The sequence below is a fragment of the Callorhinus ursinus genome, unplaced genomic scaffold (assembly GCF_003265705.2).
Source record: "Callorhinus ursinus isolate GAN/ISIS: 27379988/994484 unplaced genomic scaffold, GSC_fseal_2.0 scaffold22, whole genome shotgun sequence".
Classification (NCBI taxonomy): domain Eukaryota; kingdom Metazoa; phylum Chordata; class Mammalia; order Carnivora; family Otariidae; genus Callorhinus; species Callorhinus ursinus.
Genome location: NW_027397084.1, coordinates 8041945 through 8056564, shown reverse-complemented (window position 1 = coordinate 8056564; position 14620 = coordinate 8041945).

Genomic DNA, 14620 nt, shown 5'->3' with positions numbered 1-14620 from the left:
AATTTATTCTTTGACACTAGTATTACCCCTCCTCCTAAAACCAGAGACACTTCAAGAGGAAAACAAACAAACAAAAAACCCCTTCAAATCTATAGCTGTCATGAGCATGGTTGAAAATATTCCAAATAAAAATTTAATAAATTAACCCAGCAATATAGTAAAAGGATAATATACCCTAACCAACTGAGGTTTGCCCTATGGATGCAGGGTTGAGCTAACACTTAAAATCAAACTGTGTTCTACTATATTAGCAAACTAAAGAAAATTATGTTTACCTCAATAGATAAAAAGAACAAGCATTTGACAAAATCTAATATCCAATCCTAATAAAACTCTCAGCAAATAAAAAAGAGAAGGGAAGCTTCTCAACTTGATAAAAAGAAGCTATAAAAAATGTATAGCTAACACTGTAATGGTGAAAGACTTGATTTTTTCTCCCTCTAAGATCAGAAAAAAAGGTAAAGATGTCCACTCTCATCACCAACCATTGTGCTAGATCTGGCCAGTCAATCAGATAAGACAAAAGGCATCTAATTAGAAAAGAAGGAGTAAAACTGTCCTTATGCACAGAAGAAATGACAAAATCACCAATCTAGAAATAGACATACATATACAGTTGACCCTTGAACAACACGAAGGGGTTCGGAGAACTGACATCCTGCGCAGTTGAACATCTGTGTATGGCTTTTGGTTCCTCCAAAACTTAACTAATAGCCTATTGTTGACCAGAAGCCTTATTGATAACACAATTAGTAGATTAACACATATTTTGCATTTATATGTATTATATACTGTGTTCTTACAATAAAGCAAGCTAGAGAAAAAATTTTGTTAAAATCATTTCTGTATAGTCCTGTACTGTCCAGTACTGTAAATGTATTTATCAAAAAATCCATGTATAAGTGGACTCACACAACTTAAACTTCTGTTGTTCAAGGGTCAGCTGTATATGGACAGCTGATTTTTGACAGTGGTGGGGAGGCAACTCAATGGAGAAAGAATAGTCTTATCAACAAAGGGTGGTGGAAAAATTGATGTCCATATGTTTAAAAAAATGAAGTTTGATCCAGACTTTTGCAGTGTATATAAGAAGTAACTCTCCAATTTATCACAGACCCAAATAAAGAAATCAGAAAAAGTTTAGAAGATGTGAGAATCTGCAGACATATTAAAAAGTTATATACCTACTCCATGATCCAACCTTTTCATTTCTATATGCCCATGAGAAAAGAAAACATATATCTCTTCAAGACTTATACTTCAGCATCCATAGTAGGTTTATTTGTAATAGCTAAAACCTAGAAACAATCCAAATTCTTATTCACTGTAACTGGATAAACCAACAGCATTGACCTCAAAGTTATTAGGCTGAGTGAAAGAAGACATAGAAGTGTACACACTGTGTGATTCTATTCATATAAATCTAGAAAACACAAACTAAACTATCGTGACAGCAGATCAGCCTTCAACTTCCTCCTTTATAAAATGACTATAATCTATATATGATAAGAAATCTAATGATATAGGTAAGAATTTAAAATGTCAGTGTTAGTTGCAGGGTGATGTCAGCAAAAGAGCGGCATAAGAATTTCAAGCACTCATCCCCTACCCAAAAACATCATTTACAAAAATACCTTCACAAGAGCCAAGGATTCTAGGTGAGGGATACAGCAACTGGGTGAAGCACAGAAATAAGAAAAGACTCAGTAAGGATTCTAGATTCACAGTCAGCCTCCTTCACTTCCCCCCGTCCTGGGCAGCCCAGCATGGACCACGGGGAAAGTAGAGTGAAGTGAGCACCTGACTTCACCACAGATCTCAGAGTTGGCCCACCTCAGCACCAGGCAATCTCCTGAGGACTAGGGAGCCCCTAATGGACTCTTGCAAACCCAGCCCCCAGCTCACTCCAGTGTTGCTGGCTCCAGAGGCCCCAGGTAGATCTCAAAGCTCAAGGCAGCTTCCTTGGCTCCAGGTTCCCCAGTGGGCCCCCATGAACCTAGCCTGCTGATCTACCCTGGCTTCTGTTGGCTTCCACAGCTCCAGGCAGCTCCTATGGCCCCAGAATCCTGGCAGGCTCCTTTGACCCTACACAGCTCCTGGGGCACCAAGTTTCCAGAAAGCTTCCATGAATTTAGGCTCCCAGTTCATCCCAGCAGCAGCTTCTCCCGAGGTCTGGGCATCTCTTTTGGTACCAGGCTCCCTGACAGCCTGGCTAACCCTGGCTCCAAGCCTCGTCTTCATGAAGTTCACATTCTAGTGGAATCTTGTTCATTTCACAGTTGTATTCCCAGGCACCCGGCAGAATGTTTCACACATAGGAGACCCTCAACAAATATTTGCGTCATAAATGAATTATATCAATGAATAGGCCAACAAGTAAACTACATATTATACACTATAAGGGTCATAAAGAAAACAAGCAAGAACTTATAATGGAAAAAAGAGAAAAGGGGGGCTATTTAAATATCATTCTGTCTTTGAAGGCTTAAGAAGCAGTACTAGGCTTCATAACTTCGTTTGCGGGATGCATATTCTCCATGCAGACTCCAGCTATTTATATTATCGTTCTACCACATACTAAAACAGACAACTGAGAATGAGGGGGAAAGATAAATTTAAATTTTAAGTTTACTTGTGAATTTTTGTGGAAATTAATGGACTATGTAGGCCTATAATGAAAATATCGGAAGTACAAAAATGGATTAAATATGCAAAATATATAAATATTTAAAATATTTTTACCTGATTTCATAAAATCATTTAAATGAAACATTTCCCCAAAGCATAAAACTTAACCCACTGAGTTTAATTTAAAAAAAAAAGAAAGAAAAAACTGTTAAACTGATGGTTACAGGGTAGGGAGGGGGATGAGTGAAATAGGTGATGGGGATGAAGGAGGGCACTTGTCCTGATGAGCACCGGGTGACGTATGTATGAAGTGTTGAATCACTGTCTTGTACACCTGAAACTAACATTACACTGTATGTTAACTTATTAAGATTAAAATAAATTTTTTTCAAAAATAAAAATAATTAAATAAACTTTTTTAAAAGAGAGAAATTACCTAGTTATATAGAAACTAGACTGGAAATACAAAACTAATAAATACTAGACTCTAGGGGCACCTGAGTGGGTCAGTCAGTTAAGTGTCTGCCTTTGGCTCAGGTCATGATCCCAGAGTTCCAGATCAAGCCCCTTGTCATCTGGCTTCCTGCTCAGCAGGGAGTCTGCTTCTCCCTTCTGCCCCTCACCCTACTCATGCTCTCTCTCATGTGCGCTCTCTCTCCCTCAAATAAATGAATAAAAATATTTTTAAAAAATACTAGCCTCTATAAATACTAGACCATACAGTCAACATTTAAAATAGCAATATTTTGGGTCTGTAAAAACAAATTATATTTCTTATTTTCAACTAAATTAGATTTGTGGTTTCAAAAGACAGTGAAAAAAGGACAGTCAAATCATTGTATCTTTTACTGGAAATTCCCAGGTCAAAAGTTAATTTTATCTGTACAATTAAATATTTAGAGAACTCTGAGAACAGAAATAGACCTAGTGCCTGCAAAATTAAAAAGCAACTCTATATATCATACACTTACAGAAACAAAACTACACACATGGATCCACAAAATACACAGAATTTGCTGAAAAATGCATCATGTTGATGCCTCCAGTAATGTAAAAACAATCAGAAAGGGAGAGATAATATTACCTCTGGCAGAAAACCACATAAGGAAAAGGAAATATTAGCAGCACCACAAAGATTCATGGTTTTCAAAGTTTTTTATTGCATATACACTATTCAATACATTTATTGAACATATTCAATATTTTATGCATTATATTTTTCATTAAATATAAGTTTTAGACTTATAGTCATTGCTGATAATTGCATTTATAAATTAAATAAAGGCCTTCATGGCTATTTTCACTTTGAAAGCAAGGTTGGTGAATTGAAATGATTTCTTCTAGAGTCCATCGTCTAGAGGGGAAGGGGGTGGGGGGATGGGTTAGCCTGGTGATGGGTATTAAAGAGGGCACGTTCTGCGTGGAGCACTGGGTGTTATGCACAAACAGTGAATCATGGAACACTGCACCAAAAGCTAATGATGTAATATATGGTGATTAACATAACAATAAAGAAAACAAACAAACAAACAAAAACTAATGATGTAATGTATGGTGATTAACATAATAAAAAAATTTTAAAAAATGATTTCTTTTAAAATTATTTAGATCCAGAATGGAGAAATAAAAAACTAGGAAATGGGGTGCCTGGATGGCTCAGTTGGTTGAACATCTGACTCTTGATTTCAGCTCAGGTCATGATCTTGAGGTGGTGAGATAGAATGCTGTCTTGGGCCCAGCAGGGAGTCTGCTTGAGATTCTCTCCCTCTGCCCCCTCCTCCCTCAAATTAAAAAAAAAGAAGAAAGTTAGGATATTAGATCAACAAAAAAATCTATAATTTTGATGAAACAGAGGTATAAAAGTATTTTATCATTATGTAATGAAACCATAAATTATGAATAAAATCAAAATTCCAAAGGCCTTTCTACCTGAAAATTTATTTTATTTTTTAAGACCTTATTTATTTATTTGAGAAAGAGAGCGAGAGAGAGCATGAGCAGGGTGGAGGGCAGAAGGAGAAGCAGACTCCCCACTGAGCAGGGAGCCCAATGTGGGGCTCGATCCCAGGACTATGGGATCATGACCTGAGCCGAAGGCAGATGCTTAACAGCTGAGCCACCCAGGTGCACCTCTACCTGAAAATTTAAAAACCCTCTATTAAATAAATCTTGGGTGAAAGGAGAAATATAAAAACAAATTATAGAATTTCTGTAAACAAATGATAGTAAAAATGTTATCTATTTGCATTTGTGGAATATACTTAAAGCAGTGATAAGAAAATTCATTGCCTTAAACATTTTGACCAAAAAATAAAAATAATTAATTCCCCAATTCAAAATAGTGAAAGTATATGTGCATTCCCCCTTTAATCCAGCAATCCTTCTAGGATTCATCCTTAAATCACTTCTAGGAATTTCACGTTGTTCTTCCAAATATATAAAAATAGATGTGCGCATATACTGAGGCCTTAGCACTCTAGATATGTGAGAAGCTGAAGAGTAGGAAAAGAGTGGTACTTTAGGGGAGGTGACACAAACTGTTAAGACATGAGAAAATCTCTAGCGGTCTAGGGCTGCCCAGTGGTAATTGGGTGTAAAGTTTAGGCTTTATGGCTCTTTCAATAGCAGGTGGAAGGGAAAACTACCTCTACCAGTCACACACATACATGCAGATGCATACATGAAAACAATTAATGAGAACTGTCTGAAAACAAAAACAAAAAATATGATTATAAAATGCACTCTTGCTCCGCATATATGCTATGCACATATGCTTAAAATGTCATCAGATATTATTTTAAATTGAGACGACTTTTCTATTGTTTTTGCAATCAAAAGAAATGCATGAAATAATGCATGCAAGATATTTAGAAGTAAGAGATACTAGGGATGCTTAATAAATTCTAAATTTCTTCTTGGTTTCCCCTTAGAGCTACCAAAGTTAGTGAGAAAACATACTACATTCCAAATGCTGTGCTGAGTTTTTTTATATGCATTTTTGCATTTTGTCCTCACAAAAATCTTTTGTCGGCATTTCGCAGGAGAGAAAACACGGATAGGAGGGTTAAGTACCTTTTCCAGATATAATCAGCCAGCAAAGGTCAGAGCATGGACTCAACCCAGATACAGCCTGACAAAAGCCTGATGCTTTTAAGCACTGCACAATGCTGTTTCCTGATCTATTAAAATTAACTGACATTTTGGATTAAAAATGTATTCACGTTGAGTATTTGTTTGAAAAGAAAAAATTCCTTTCTATAAAGTTCTGTTCTATATTCATGAAGATTTTTTTTGACAATGTAACATTTAAGACTTGTAGTTCCATGATAATCAGGCATAGAATACCTTCTCATAACTTCACAAAATTGCATAGTGACTCAATCCTACTGACTTGCACTATTATCTTAAAGACCTGTTCTGTAATTATTAAAAAAGGTGACAAGAAATAGACTAAAGGTAGCGAACTGATGGTTGAGGGACTGAGGGACTCCTCTGGAGTCCTGGTTACATAGCTATAAACATATGTAAAAGTTAAGCTGGCTGTATGTCCTTAAGAGTATGTGCACCATATTGTAGATAAGTTATGCCCCAACTTAAACAGATGCAGAAAAGAAGGAAAGAAGAAGGAAGAAAGTAAGGAAAGAAGGGAATAAAGAAAGGAGAAAAATGGGAAGTTAAGAAAGGAAAGGAAAGACAATAGATTATTGTGACATGACACGGAGGCACAGGTGTGGGCAGAAAGTCAGGTGTTGAGTTTGAGGCAGATTACAGGTGGAGGTAATGGAGTGGCAGTGGAGTCTGGGACTCAGTCTAAAATGAAAATAAAAATTGGGGGATCATCATCACTGTGTAGATGATATTTAAAGTTATGATACTACATGAGATTCCTAGAGAATACATGAAGTAATGTGCTAAATCCCAGAATATGCTGAAGTTTGTGAAAATAAGATGTAAAGTTCCACCAAAAGTGTCAAAAACAGAAGAATGAGAAAGGATTAAAGAACATAATAAAGCGTATCATGTAAATGAATGTCACAGATACAGAGTACTGTATAACTATTTTACTTTTATTCTTTCTATTAAGAGATGAATCTTTAAACTCTATAACTCCCTGCAATTATCTGAAGGAGGAAAAGAATAATCTGCGAGGAGAGAGTAACAAATCTAATGCTTGGGGGATATTGAAAAGCTTTTCCAAGTGACTATAGTATCACTATAAGTTAGCTTTGAAAAATGATGAAGGAGATGAATATAAGGTGAAGGAGAACTATTAATATAAGGTGCCTGACATATGAAAAATGGAAGGTACAAAAATAATCTTGAACTCTTGACACCAACTCGTGGGAAATTCTTATTATTTAAAATATTTTTCTTTTATATTTTAGCATCTTGAACCATGGTTTCATATATAGAGTGATATATGAATACACATTTTTTAAAACATAATAAATACACATTTTAAAAAATTTTGCTAAACTATATTTGTTTCTCTTTTTGATAATTTATATATATAAATCAAGATTGATCCCATTTTATAAAACTATGTTGTGTGCGTGCCCACAGTTCACCTAAATATTTGGCAGAATTCTGTTAAATTCTTATTAAAGCTTGGGGACTATTTGCAAATACTATTATGGATATTTGGAAATGGTTGAAAAAATGCTAATTAGAAGGAAAATATCAATATCTAGTTCTCTGTGTTTGTTTAGCACAAGATTCTGACCTTGACTGGATGCTACTAATCAATGCTTCCAGTAACTTCTATGCACCAAGGCAATTAGGCAGAGCATTGGGTCAGAAATGACCAACCTCTTAGGAATTTATAAAGACAATTTTATTTCTTAGTCAAACTAAGTGAACTTCGTTAAACCAAGTTAAACCAATTTCAGTTGAAACGTTTGGGAAGTCCCAAAACTCCAGTCAAGATAACACAGATTTACTCTCCTGAAGATAAAATTAGAATGTAATTGTAATTTATTAAATTGCAAGTTAATAAGGAAAGACTATAATTAGACAGGGTGGGTCAGTGTAAGGCTGTGGCTCTTAATGAGTCACCCTCTCAGTCAACTTCACCTGGAAGCTGTGGACTGTATTTTGTGATACTGACATAGATAATTTAAGAAGGATGAATTGCCAAAGAAGTCCTTAATGTACTTCCTGTTATATTAAAAAGAACACTACCTTTATCAAAAATAAAGAATAATTGACATCTCCACCTCTTTGGTAAACATGGAACATCCCTTCTATTTCAAAGAGGAAGGAATAAGAGCCAACTTCCCTTTGAGACATAATAAATAAATACAAGGAAGGAAAATTTTTAAAGGAATCATGAAACTTTAGTTTATTCTGAAGTTAGTTCTCTCTCTTTAATACCATGTTTATTATTTAAAATAGTAAGCTGATATATTGGTTCCTTGGTGCATGTAAAATTGAAATAAAAAGGAAAAATAGCTAAAAGTGTAGTGTAAAGGAACATACTGCAATATATTTGATGGAACAAGAATATTAAAATTAAAAAGGCAACTAAGGGTCTTAATATATCAAGTTGTATCTGTCATGAAATATCCCCTGGGAATCCAGCACCATTTGCCTATGTCTGGAAAGCAAAAGCTAGTTGCTAGTCTTTCATATATATATATATATATATATGGATCTACTATGTCCCATATGTGCTGATTAGCTGCATTGGGAAATCCTGACTTCATGGAAGGTATGGATTTCCTTCATCTTAAAACAATATGGGTAGATTTTATATTATTTACTAAATATGAAGAACTCCATTACTGTGTAGGTTATCATTATTATCAGGGATGCAAATTTGATTCAACTTTTTTATTGGCAACTTGGAGATAAGAGTTAGGGTACTGACTTGCCAAATTTTAGGTTGAACTACAGCTTGCAAGGATAACAAATAAGTCGAGAAGAAAGTGACCAGTGAGATGAAGCCAACCCACTCTACCAAAGAAAGAAAGAGAAAAAGAAAGGAAGGATGGAAGAAAAGAACAGCAAGCAAAAAGACTTTGATTCTGGTATACTCTTGGATCACTGAATCAAGGTGAGGTAGCTGAGAAACTAAATTAATTTCAATCTCCTTTGGTGGAATAAAGTAGATGTTAACCCATTCTGCCCGCTATGAAGCCGTGTGGAGAATGAGAAGCTAAGAATCTCTAGAGAATGATGATCTGCTTCTGCTCCCACTCTCTGAACTCATACGTAACACCATTACTTAACTCTCTGAGCTGCAGTTTTTCTAAGTGTCAAAATAAAAATTCTTGCCCAATTACCTCACAGTCTTGTTCTGATATCACAACATATCACACAATATTCATGAACATTTCACGACAGTAAAAAAACATTATACAAACATTAGATATTATTATTGTTCTGCTCAGACTACATGAGGAGCATTATTTTCTCATGTCTGATTCTGTATAGGAACCTTCAGTAAAGGAGAACTTAAAGGAAAAATCCCTGAAAAAGGATGACTTATTATAAACTCTTGAAACAACAAGAAAAAAAATGAGGTTGTGAGGATATGAAACCACCCTTAAATATCATGAAATCCTATTCCCTGGGCTATTAATTTTGAATGTACTAACATCAAAACCAGTTCACCATGTACACTGCCACCAAATTATACTTCCCAGAACATACTCTTGATGTATTTCCCTTCTGCTCAAAAATCTTCCAACCGATGCTCTTTCCTATAAATTAAAACATTTAGTTGAAATGTTATGACTTTTCATAAACTGGCTATAAACTCAATTCCCAACCCCGTTACTTTTCCATAGTATGATAATGTAGCTATTTGCGAGTCCCTAGAAAATAACATGGTAGGAATAAGTAGAGTTCCTTCCCAAGGCTCTTCTCCCTCATCTATGAAAGGAAGGATGTGATGTTTTATTTTCCTCCTTATGGCACCAACATCACTAGTATATAGAACAGAACTTGCATTTAATGCATTCGTGCTAAATCCAATATATGTAGCTGATATTCTATGAATCCTGGTTCTTTTCATCAGAGTGCACAATTTCAATGTATCCACTCTTATGTATACCCTTAATTAACTGCATAAATATAGTAGTACTCTTTTGTTGCAAAAATAAGAAGGAGGAGCCCGATGTGGGACTCTATCCAGGGACTCCAGGATCATGACCTGAGCTGAAGGTAGTCGCCCGACCAACTGAGCCACCCAGGTGTCCCGACAGGAGATTTTTCTTAATTGTATGACTAAATAAACACAAAAGTGGGCACACTGCTGGAGCCAAAGGCTTTCAATGTCTTTAAGCTACCAGATTCATTTCTCTGCAGTCCTCTCAATTCTGGTCTCCTCCGTGTATCAGCTTTACCTACAGGTTATGTCACAATCCTATTAAAAATCAAGCTGTAGTTTAAACATGGAACTAAAAGCAAGGTATTTATCTCCTCAGTGAATGGATTTTTAACAACAGGGAATGAATAAAAAAGTGAGATTAAATGTCATCTCCCAGCTTCCTTGGCAAAATTTCAAGGAATAAGAACATATGTTACTCAAGGAGAAGTAATGAGATACAGCTTCTCACCACTCCAGGTAGGGCACAGGACTGATGGCAGACAACCAGGTAAGTTGGTGAGTATTTGTACTGGTTTTGAGAAAACTGGGCTTCTCTGTCAAGTCAAGGGACAAAAAAGAAATTTCATTAGTTGATGTTAGCAAATGTAACAGCACAGCCATGGGACTGCATGTTCTTTCTGCTGCCAAAGACCTCCCAGGAATGACAGTCATGGGGCCATGGGGGCCAAGGAATAAGGGGCAATATCATCTAATGACTAATTACATATAGTCACAGCTCTTACAAAGAATGACTTGACATTGGGCGCCTTGGTGGCTCAGTTGGTTAAGCGACTGCCTTCGGCTCAGGTCATGATCCTGGAGTCCCAGGATCGAGTCCCACATCGGGCTCCCTGCTCAGCAGGGAGTCTGCTTCTCCCTCTGACCCTCTTCCCTCTCGTGCTCTCTCTCTCTCATTCTCTCTCTCTCAAATAAATAAATAAAATCTTTAAAAAAAAAAAGAATGACTTGACATTAGCAATGTAGACTGTCCATGAACATATGACCCATTCATTCTTCCAAATTATTTTTAAGAATCACATTACATTATAAACAGTATTTGATTGTCAATTATAATTGTCAAATTATAATGAGTATGTTGGCCTCTATTCAATTTAAGACCCAGCAATTTCAAACAATTGAGGGAACACATTGGTTAATCAAAGGAAAGTTGTTTCCTACTGAAGCTATACCGAATAAGCAAAGCAACAATCATAAGTTTTCTGTTGTTTTATGTTTGCTTTACTTTAGACTCCTCCTCATTTCTTTTCTTTTACTGTTTTTAAATTTATTTTTTTATTTTATTATGTTATGTTAATCACCATACATTACATCATTAGTTTTTGATGTGCTGTTCCATGATTCACTGTTTGCATATAACACCCAGTGCTCCATTCAATATGTGCCCACTTTAATACCTATCACCAGGCTAACCCATCCCCCCACCCCCCTCCCCTCTAGAACCCTCAGTTTGTTTCTCAGAGTCCATAGTCTCTCATGGTTCATCTCCCCCTCCGATTTCCCCCGCTTCATTTTACCCTTCCTACTATCTTCTTTTTTTTTTAACATATAATGTATTATTTGTTTCGTAGGTACAGGTCTGTGATTCAACAGTCTTACACAATTCACAGCGCTCACCATAGCACATACCCTCCCCAATGTCTATCACCCAGCCACCCCATCCCTCCTACCCCGCACCACTCCAGCAACCCTCAATTTGTTTCCTGACATTAAGAGTCCTCCTCATTTTATTCACTCAATAAATACTTATTTGTACTTACTATGTGTCGGGCACTTTTACCAGTGCTAAAAATTTATAACAAACCTACAAAAATCCTTGCCCTTATGGAGCTTATATTCTGGTAGAGTAAGACAGACAAGTATGAGGATAAATTAGGAAAATATATAATATGATTCATAGTAATAAACCCGGAGTTGAGTAAACGGGGTGGAAAATACTGGAAAATGGGATTAGAGAAGTAAAAGGCAGAAAGCCAATCATGTAGGGCCTTGTGGGCTATTGTAAGGACTGTGTCTTATTTTCAGAGTGAGAAAGAAGTTGTTGGAGGAGCTGCTGGAGAAGCCGCTAGAGGGTTCAAACAGAAGAATGACATAATTGGATTGATGTTTTAACAAGACTATTCTACTGCTGTGGGGTTGGACTAAATATGAACAGTTATGAAGCTGTGGTAAATATTAAGGACAGAAGATGAAGATAGTTAGGCCAAAATGGTTACTGTACAATGCTGAGAAAGTGTAAGATTCTGGGTATATTTTGAATGGAAGGCTTATCAAGATTTGCAGATAAGATCTGAGGTGTGAGCAAGAGAGAGAGAGAGGAATCAAGAGTATCTATGAGATTGGGAACTGAACAACAGCTAGAATTTGGGTATTGCTATTTCATGAGATGGAGAAGATTCAGGAGGATCATGTTTCAGTGGAAAGATCAGGAGTTCAGTTTTGAATAAGTTGTGCATGCCTTTCATGTAAGCAAGTAGGAATGTTCAGCAGGTAGTTGGATATTTGAATCTGGAGTTCAGAGGAGAGCTCCAGAGTAGGACATGAAGTTGGGAATCCTCAGGATATAAAAATAGATATTTAAAGACATTAGAGGGGTGCCTGGGTGGCTCAGTCATTAAGCATCTGCCTTTGGCTCAGGTCATGATCCCAAGAGTCCTGGGATCGAGCCCCGCATCGGGCTCCCTGCTCAGCAGGAAGCCTGCTTCTCCCTCTCCCACTCCCCCTGCTTGTGTTCCCTCTCTCTCTGTTAAATAAATAAAATCTTGAAAAAAAAAGACATTAGATTGGATGAGATCATGGAGTGAGTGTAAATAAGAAAGAGAAAATGTTTAAAGAAACCCCTGGGATACTAATACATTAACAGCTCTGGAAGAAAAAAAAACAAAAAACGAAGAATGGCCTTCCAGGTATGAATTAATTTCACTCCACTAGAAGCCATGTGAGAAAAAAAAATGTTTTAAAGATGAGGGATAAGCTGACAATACATTAAATAAGAGAGGAGGACCAAGAATTGAGTCATCGATGACCGTGAGAAAGGCAGTTTTCATGGAGTCATGGGGGAAAAATTTTTATTAGAAGCAGTCCAATAAAAAATTGAAAGTGTGGTTATAACAGTGGCAACCATGACCGTAGATTTTCAGACTACAGATCCAGATAATACACCATCCAAGGGAGGGAAAAGTAAGTAAAATCTTTACTAGCATGTAAACATCTATCCTTAGGTTCATTTGAACTGGGTCAGGTTAGGTCACATGTTTTTTTCAATCACTATGGAATAAAGTGGCCTGGATTGTGTTCTGAATTAGTTTAGCTTAAGTCACATGTTCTCTCCTCCCATGTCAGGAGCCAGGTGTGGAGTCCTATTTCTCAGAACCACAAGAGTCAGAAAATAAAAATGAGTACTGGTAGGAAGAAGGAAGGCAAACATGATGTTTTCAAACATTTCAAACTCAGCTGGAATTCAATGGTCTTGTTTTTAGCTTTGTACTGACCAGATATTGTACAAGAAGCAAATAAAGGCCCGGTCCTTAATCTCAAGAATCTTAATGTTTTAAGTGCTATAATAGAAGAGTAAGGTAAAGACAGACCAGAGAAGGAAATTCTAACTCTGCTCAGGGAGCTTAGGGAAGATGCCACAGCTAATATTTATAATTAATTTCTTTGTTTTACATAGCCATTAGTAATCCAATTCTTCCTAATTAAGCCAATCAAATTAGAGCTCCTTAAGCAAATATTTCTTATAAGCTGATAAATTTACTTTTTGTAACCAAATATTTTCATATCAATTTAGCAAAAATGAAGTTCAGGTAAACATTGTTAACACTGTAAATCTTCAAATAGCTAAAACTTCAGTTCAAAAATGTCTATTTCCCCTGTTATATTTTTTCTTTTAAGCCGACATGCCCTTCAACAGATGAATGGATAAAGAAGATGTGGTCCATTTATACAACGGAATATTACTCAGCCATCAGAAAGGATGAATACCCAACATTTACGTCAACATGGATGGGACTGGAGGAGATTATGCTAAGTGAAATGAGTCAAGCAGAGAAAGTCAGTTATCATATGATTTCACTTATTTGTGGAACATAAGGAACAGCATGGAGGACATTAGGAGAAGGAAGGGAAAAATGAAGGGGGGAAATCAGAGGGGGAGACGAGCCATGAGAGACTATGGACTATGGGAAACAAACTGAGGGTTTCACAGGGGAGGGGGGTGGGAGGATGGGTTAGCCGGGCGATGGGTATTAAGGAAGGCACGTATTGCATGGAGCACTGGGTGTTATACGCAAACAATGGATCATGGAACACTACATCAAAAACTAATGATGTACTGTATGGCGACCAACATAACATAACAAAATTTAAAAAATAAAGTATCAAAAGCTTATTTTAAAAAGCAATTAAAGAGAGATGGGGAGGAATAAGCCAATGTGTGTCTAGAGAGACAGAGATGCAGAAAATAAAAAGGCATGGCTCCAAAGAAACTCTCAGCATCACATCTCAGAAACATAAAGATAAGTCAGTTTCCCAAAGCATGTTGTGATTTACTCAAAACCCTCCCCCTCTATCTCCTCTCTGCCAATAGTCATAAGATTTCTGCAAACTCAAAATACATTCTCATCAGAAAAAAAAATGGCAGACACTTTTGATCTCATGCTGTCCAGTGCCTTTCTCCCTAAATTAGGCATTATATCTTCCAGAAATTTCCCCATTGTCTAAGCCTGGATAAATCTTCCCTCCTAGATGTTCTCCAGCATACTGGCTATCCATATGGTGGGATAGCACGGCCTTTTTATTGCTCTGCATCTCCCATTCATCCTTAACCTCCTGAAGAGAGTCTGTGCTGTCATCAGAGTTATGGTCACAGTGCCTAGTTCA